A 6,163-nucleotide genomic window follows, 5' to 3' on the forward strand; every position below is an offset into this window, starting at 1 on the left:
GAAATGTATTGCAGCGAGCGTGAAGGAAGTCAAAGCAAAGCAGAGGATACCATAAGGGGACCAGCCCCGCTCAGGCTGCCTCCTTCTGAGGCGCAAAATCCCGTAGCCGATACACCGAGGGAGTAAGGACCTCTACGCCTTATTTCAGAGACCGTCAGGACAGCTAATTGCAGGTTACCTGTCCGCACCTACACCCAGGAAGCATGGTGACACCTACAGAGTCAGGTTATCTAAGAGACCCTATAAACAGACTCAAGTCACCAGTCATACGGGTTTTGTCCTATCCTATAAGGGGGACAGAGAGAACGAAACACCACATCTGTGAGACCCTTATGTGAAGCCATAGGCAGAAAGGGACTACACCACCGCAGCGCAAAGGAAGGCTACTGATTTCCACCTGGACAAGGGAACTCTGGACTTGCCTCCAAACCGGACGGACTCTGCCTTCCCTGTGATCTGGTGCCCTGGACTGTGGATGCTGAAGTCTTCAGTAAAGGTAAAGAGAGTGCAACCTTGTGTCCTCGTTCTTCACTGCACCATTCACCATAGCACCTGGGAAGCCCTGGGGACATACTTCACCTGTGGGGAGGTATACCATCTAGCTGCCATAGCATCACCCCAGCGGACCCCTTAAAGCAGCATCGGTCACCCTGACCGAATACCACAGGAGGCGTCATGAAGATAAACTTTATCCCTTTAAAGACCTTTCCCTTTTATACGGACGTTCCAGGGCCACGGATCGGGTCAGCCACCGTGACATCCCCCTGTGAACCGAAGGACCCGGTATCGAGTACCCCACAGCCCTTGGGGGGCGATCCACTAACACTCCTTCTAAGGTCTAATCCAGTGCTTTGCTGTTTGTATCATATACATTGTGCATTTAGCCTATGGACAGTTGCAGGGAGATTGGTAGAATAAATGCTCTAGGCAGGATTGAGGGCTTCAAAGTCCATTGCAAAATATATAGCAGCTGCACATGATCAGATTATTTTTAGTGAAACAATTTACAGTATTGTCACCATACATTATTACGTGATTTGTGTTACATTTCTGTGTTATATAACACTCCAAAAAAGCATATAAAAATTTGTCTGAATTCAATTACTCATTGACAGGGTGTTACGTGCTTTCAGTTACATTTCGTTGGTATATAAAACTTGAAAAAAAAAAAAATTTTATAAATGGAATGATTCATCCATACATTGTAACGTAGTTCTTGTTATATTACGGTGCTATATAAAACTGAAAAAAAAAACTTAAAAAAATGTATGGATTCAATGAGTCATCCATACACTGTAACGTTGTTCTTGTTACATTACTGTATTATATAAAGCTAAAAAAAAGCATTGAAAAATGTATCTTGATTCAATTACTCATCCATAGAGTATTACATCTTCTGTGGTACATTTTGGTGGTATATAACCCTCAAAAAAGATTGTTCAAAAATCTAATCAGTATTAGATTGTTCATCCATAGAGTATTGAATGTACTGGAGTACGTTTATGTTGTGTATAACCCTAAAAAAAAGTTTTACTTTTTTTTTTTTGCATTATATTGCTCACCCATAGAGTATTATATGTTCTGTGGTACATTTCGGTGGCATATAACCCTCTAAAAATTGTAAAAAAAATGTATCTGTATTAGATTGCTCATCCATAGAGTATCACAAGTTCAGGGATACATTTCGGTGGTATATAACCCTCAAAACAAGTTGTAAAAAATGTTTTGGTATGTATTGTCCATCCATGGAGTATTACGTGTACTGGGGTACATTTCAGTGGTACATAACCCTCAAAAAAATTGTTAAACAATGTATCGGTGTTTGCTTATCCATAGAGTCTTACACACTGAACAGAGATCAGACAGAGCCCTGGGTAATTCTGCTGCTTCATTATAGTTTATGGACCTTTTGGAGGTTTCATCTGAATCATGGCATTTGGAGATTTAATTGGAAACCCTAGAATAAATGTAATCCAAAATTTTATGTTAAATTTTCCCAATAAAAGCTTCGAGTCAATCCACAAAACAATCAAGTCTCCACTCAGGTCTGTCACCTGTCAATGGAGATATTGGAGGCTTTGACATTACTGGTAGCACAAAGACTCTGGAAAAGCAAAATGGCCCCTCACCCTCCAATAAAAAAAATCCTGCGAACCCTGTGCTGCTAAATCCTAATGTCTCTCCTCTCGTCTGAGCCCCACAGTGCGTCTAAACCATGGTTTGCATTCACATTTTCACATTTGGCATTTTTGTAGCAATGAAAGTCCGCTTAATTTATGGGGTCCAGAAGCACAAACTGGGCTCATTGTATGGGCACAACAATATATTTACTGGGCCTAGGGGTGGGATTCAGCCGGTACGACCCGGTACGGGGCAGCCGTTTACTAAAATTTCTATCTGCCAGCGTTCCGGTAATTGAAAATGCCATTTTCAATTACCGGAACGCTGGCAGATAGAAATTTTCAAAATGGTTACCACTGGCAGTGGCGTAGGAAGGGGGGGGCGGGCCGCCCCGGGCGGCACAATGCGGGGGGCGGCACAATACGGGGGGCGGGTCGCCGGCGGCGCAGAATTTACCTGTTCGCATCTCGGCTTCAGAAAAATGGCCGCCGCGATCTCCATCTGCGCATGCGCGGCATCCCGCGGCCATTTTCCTGAAGCCCCGGTCAGCAGAGCACTCCACCTGCGCACGCGCGGCCTCAGGAAGATGGCCGCCCCCACCGATAACCAGAGAGAGCAGGATCGCGGTCAGGTAAGCAGAACTTTTTTTTTTGTTATTGAGAGCGGCGATCGGGGGGGCCCAGGGCAGAAAGCTGGACACAGGGGGGCAGAAAGCTGGAAACAGGGGGTCAGAAAGCTGGACACAGGGGGTCAGAAAGCTGGACGCTGGGGCAGAACGCTGGACGCTGGGGCAGAACGCTGGACGCTGGGGCTGAAAGCTGGACGCTGGGGCAGAAAGCTGGACACGGGGGCAGAAAGCTGGACACTGGGGCAGAAAGCTGGACACAGGGGGCAGAAAGCTGGACACAGGGGCAGAAAGCTGGACACTGGGGTCAGAAAGCTGGACGCTGGGGCAGAACGCTGGACGCTGGGGCAGAACGCTGGACCCTGGGGCAGAACGCTGGACGCTGGGGCAGAACGCTGGACGCTGGGGCTGAAAGCTGGACACGGGGGCAGAAAGCTGGACATTGGGGCAGAAAGCTGGACACAGGGGGGCAGAAAGCTGGAAACAGGGGGTCAGAAAGCTGGACACAGGGGGTCAAAGCTGGACGCTGGGGCAGAACGATGGACGCTGGGGCAGAACGCTGGACGCTGGGGCTGAAAGCTGGACGCTGGGGCAGAAAGCTGGACACGGGGGCAGAAAGCTGGACACTGGGGCAGAAAGCTGGACACAGGGGGGCAGAAAGCTGGACACAGGGGGGCAGAAAGCTGGACACAGGGGGGCAGAAAGCTGGACACAGGGGGGCAGAAAGCTGGACACTGGGGGGCAGAAAGCTGGACACTGGGGGGCAGAAAGCTGGACACTGGGGGGCAGAAAGCTAGACACTGGGGGGCAGAAAGCTGGACACTGGGGGGCAGAAAGCTGGACACTGGGGGGCAGAAAGCTGGACACAGGGGGGCAGAAAGCTGGACACGGGGGTAGAAAGCTGGACACAGGGGCAGATTGCTGGACACAGGGGCAGAATGGAGAAACGGGGCATGATTGGAGACACAGGGGGCAGGATGACAGACATGGCGGCATGACTGGAGACACTGGAGGCAGGATTGGAGACAGATGGGGCAGGATCATGGGGCAGGATGGATACGATGGAGACAGATGGGGCAGGATGGGAAGATCATATGGGGCAGGATGGATACTCATTAGGGCAGGATGGGAGAACATATGGCTGACGCCAGGAATGAGACACACAGGGGCTAGGATGGCGAATATTATTACCATAGGGGGCTAATTAAGGGATATTATTACTGCAGTGATGTATTTATTTTATTTTTTGAGTACACTGTTTTAAATGGAGGGGCGGTCCTATTACTGTGTACAGTGACACTATGTCGCCTTCTTCGTGTGGTGTAATGTAAAAGTTGGGAAAATTAAGTAATGTGTTCTGCAAGTGGAACTCGAGATAACTGTGTTATTTCCTGCAGAGACGAGTCCTGGCTGGATGAAGTGATGGCGGTCTGTGCGGGATGAAAGATGAAGGACTTCACCTAGAGACGTCACTGGTGAGTCAGTGTGTTACCTATACACTGACACTATACACTGTATACTATATACAGAGGTCCTGTGTATAATGTCACTGGTGATCACTGTATTACCCATACACTATATACAGAGCTCCTGTGTATAATGTCACTGGTGATCACTGGATTACCTGTACACAGACACTGCATACTAAGTACAGATCTCCTGTGTATAATGGCACTTATGGTGATAGTATTGTGGGTTTTTTTTTATTATTGATCAGTACTATAGTATTCAGTCACTATGTGGTGGTAATATGTGGTCTGGTCATGATGTTTTGGTATTTGTTCCTTGTATTTGATATTATTCGATCACTGTGGTGGTAATATGTCATCTGGTCATGGTGTGGCGGTATTTGTGCCTTGTAGATAGTATTATAGAGGGGGGGGCGCCCTGTAGCCTCCCCCTGGGCCCTGCAGCCCCAAGTCCCCACCAGCCTCCCCCTGGGCCCTGCAGCCCTCTAGCCTCCCCCTGGGCCCTGCAGCCCCAAGTCCCCACTAGCCTCCCCCTGGGCCCTGCAGCCCTGTAGCCTCCCCCTGGGCCCTGCAGCCCCAAGTCCCCACCAGCCTCCCCCTGGGCCCTGCAGCCCTCTAGCCTCCCCCTGGGCCCTGCAGCCCCAAGTCCCCACTAGCCTCCCCCTGGGCCCTGCAGCCCTGTAGCCTCCCCCTGGGCCCTGCAGCCCAAAGTCCCCACTAGCCTCCCCCTGGGCCCTGCAGCCCCAAGTCCCCACTAGCCTCCCCCTGGGCCCTGCAGCCCCAAGTCCCCACTAGCCTCCCCCTGGGCCCTGCAGCCCCAAGTCCCCACTAGCCTCCCCCTGGGCCCTGCAGCCCCAAGTCCCCACCAGCCTCCCCCTGGGCCCTGCAGCCCTCTAGCCTCCCCCTGGGCCCTGCAGCCCCAAGTCCCCACTAGCCTCCCCCTGGGCCCTGCAGCCCCCAGTCCCACTAGCCTCCCGCTGGACTCTGTAGCCTCCCCCCTGGGCCCTGCAGCCCCCAGTCCCACTAGCCTCCCGCTGGACTCTGTAGCCTCCCTCCTGGGCCCTGCAGCACCCAGTCCCCACTAGCCTCCTCCTTTGCCCTGCAGCCCTCTAGCCTTCCCTGGGCCCTGTTGGATGTGGCAGCCAGTCATGGACTATATAGGAGGGAGAAGCTGATGTGTATATGACACGATCGTGTTCATATAGACATCACAGTGCCCCTAACACTTTCTCTCTTATTTTTAGCTACCAGCTGAAGCTGCTGGCTAGAAACACAGTGGATGCCACGTTGACATCATGGAAGACTCCTCAAGGTTTGTTTGGTCCTTGAATAATGTATAGAGAAATGCAGAGCTGTAGTACACAACCCGTATAACACCCCTCTCCCATATACAGTATCAGCGCCCTGTTCTTTGGTGCTAGCATTCTTAGAATTATAAAATTGTAGAGTTGGAAGGGACCTCAAGGGCCATCGGGTCCAACCCCCTGCGAATGCAGGTTTACCTAAGGGCAGGCGCACACGGACGATTTTGCTGCGATTATACGGTGCGTATAATCGCAGCAAAGCGGCTGTCAAACCTGCCCTGCGAGCGGGTCTGAGAGTGCTGGAGGGAGCGCATACCTGCGCTCCTGTTCAAAGCCCGGAGTCGACCGCAAGTGTCCTGAACGGGACTCAAAGAGGCAGCATCGCGCTGCCTCTCTGAGTCCCGTTTAGGACACCAGCGGTCGGGGCGGGCTCTGTAACAGGAATGACTTTAATACCGTATGTCACAACGTATTCTTGTCATTAAGGGAGACAAACTGCTTCCAAAAATATGAATCGTGCCACTGGGCGTGGCTTATTAGTATGGGCGGGGTTATTGAAAATGGGCGTGGCCAAAATTCCGGCCGCCGCGACTTAGAGGACCTGTTGTTAAAAATTTGAATCCCACCCCTGACTGGGCCCTACA

General features: G+C 51.1%; 1 long non-coding RNA gene across 1 annotated transcript; it reads left to right on the forward strand.

The window, feature by feature from the left end:
• The first annotated feature begins 464 nt into the window (after positions 1 to 464).
• On the forward strand, positions 465 to 5,513 carry LOC143809907 (uncharacterized). Its single transcript, XR_013222522.1, has 3 exons — positions 465 to 496; positions 4,144 to 4,221; positions 5,460 to 5,513. It is a non-coding gene; the product is annotated as an uncharacterized LOC143809907 (long non-coding RNA).
• The last annotated feature ends 650 nt before the right edge of the window (positions 5,514 to 6,163 follow it).

This window comes from Ranitomeya variabilis, chromosome 2 (assembly GCF_051348905.1).
Source record: "Ranitomeya variabilis isolate aRanVar5 chromosome 2, aRanVar5.hap1, whole genome shotgun sequence".
Lineage (NCBI taxonomy): Eukaryota > Metazoa > Chordata > Amphibia > Anura > Dendrobatidae > Ranitomeya > Ranitomeya variabilis.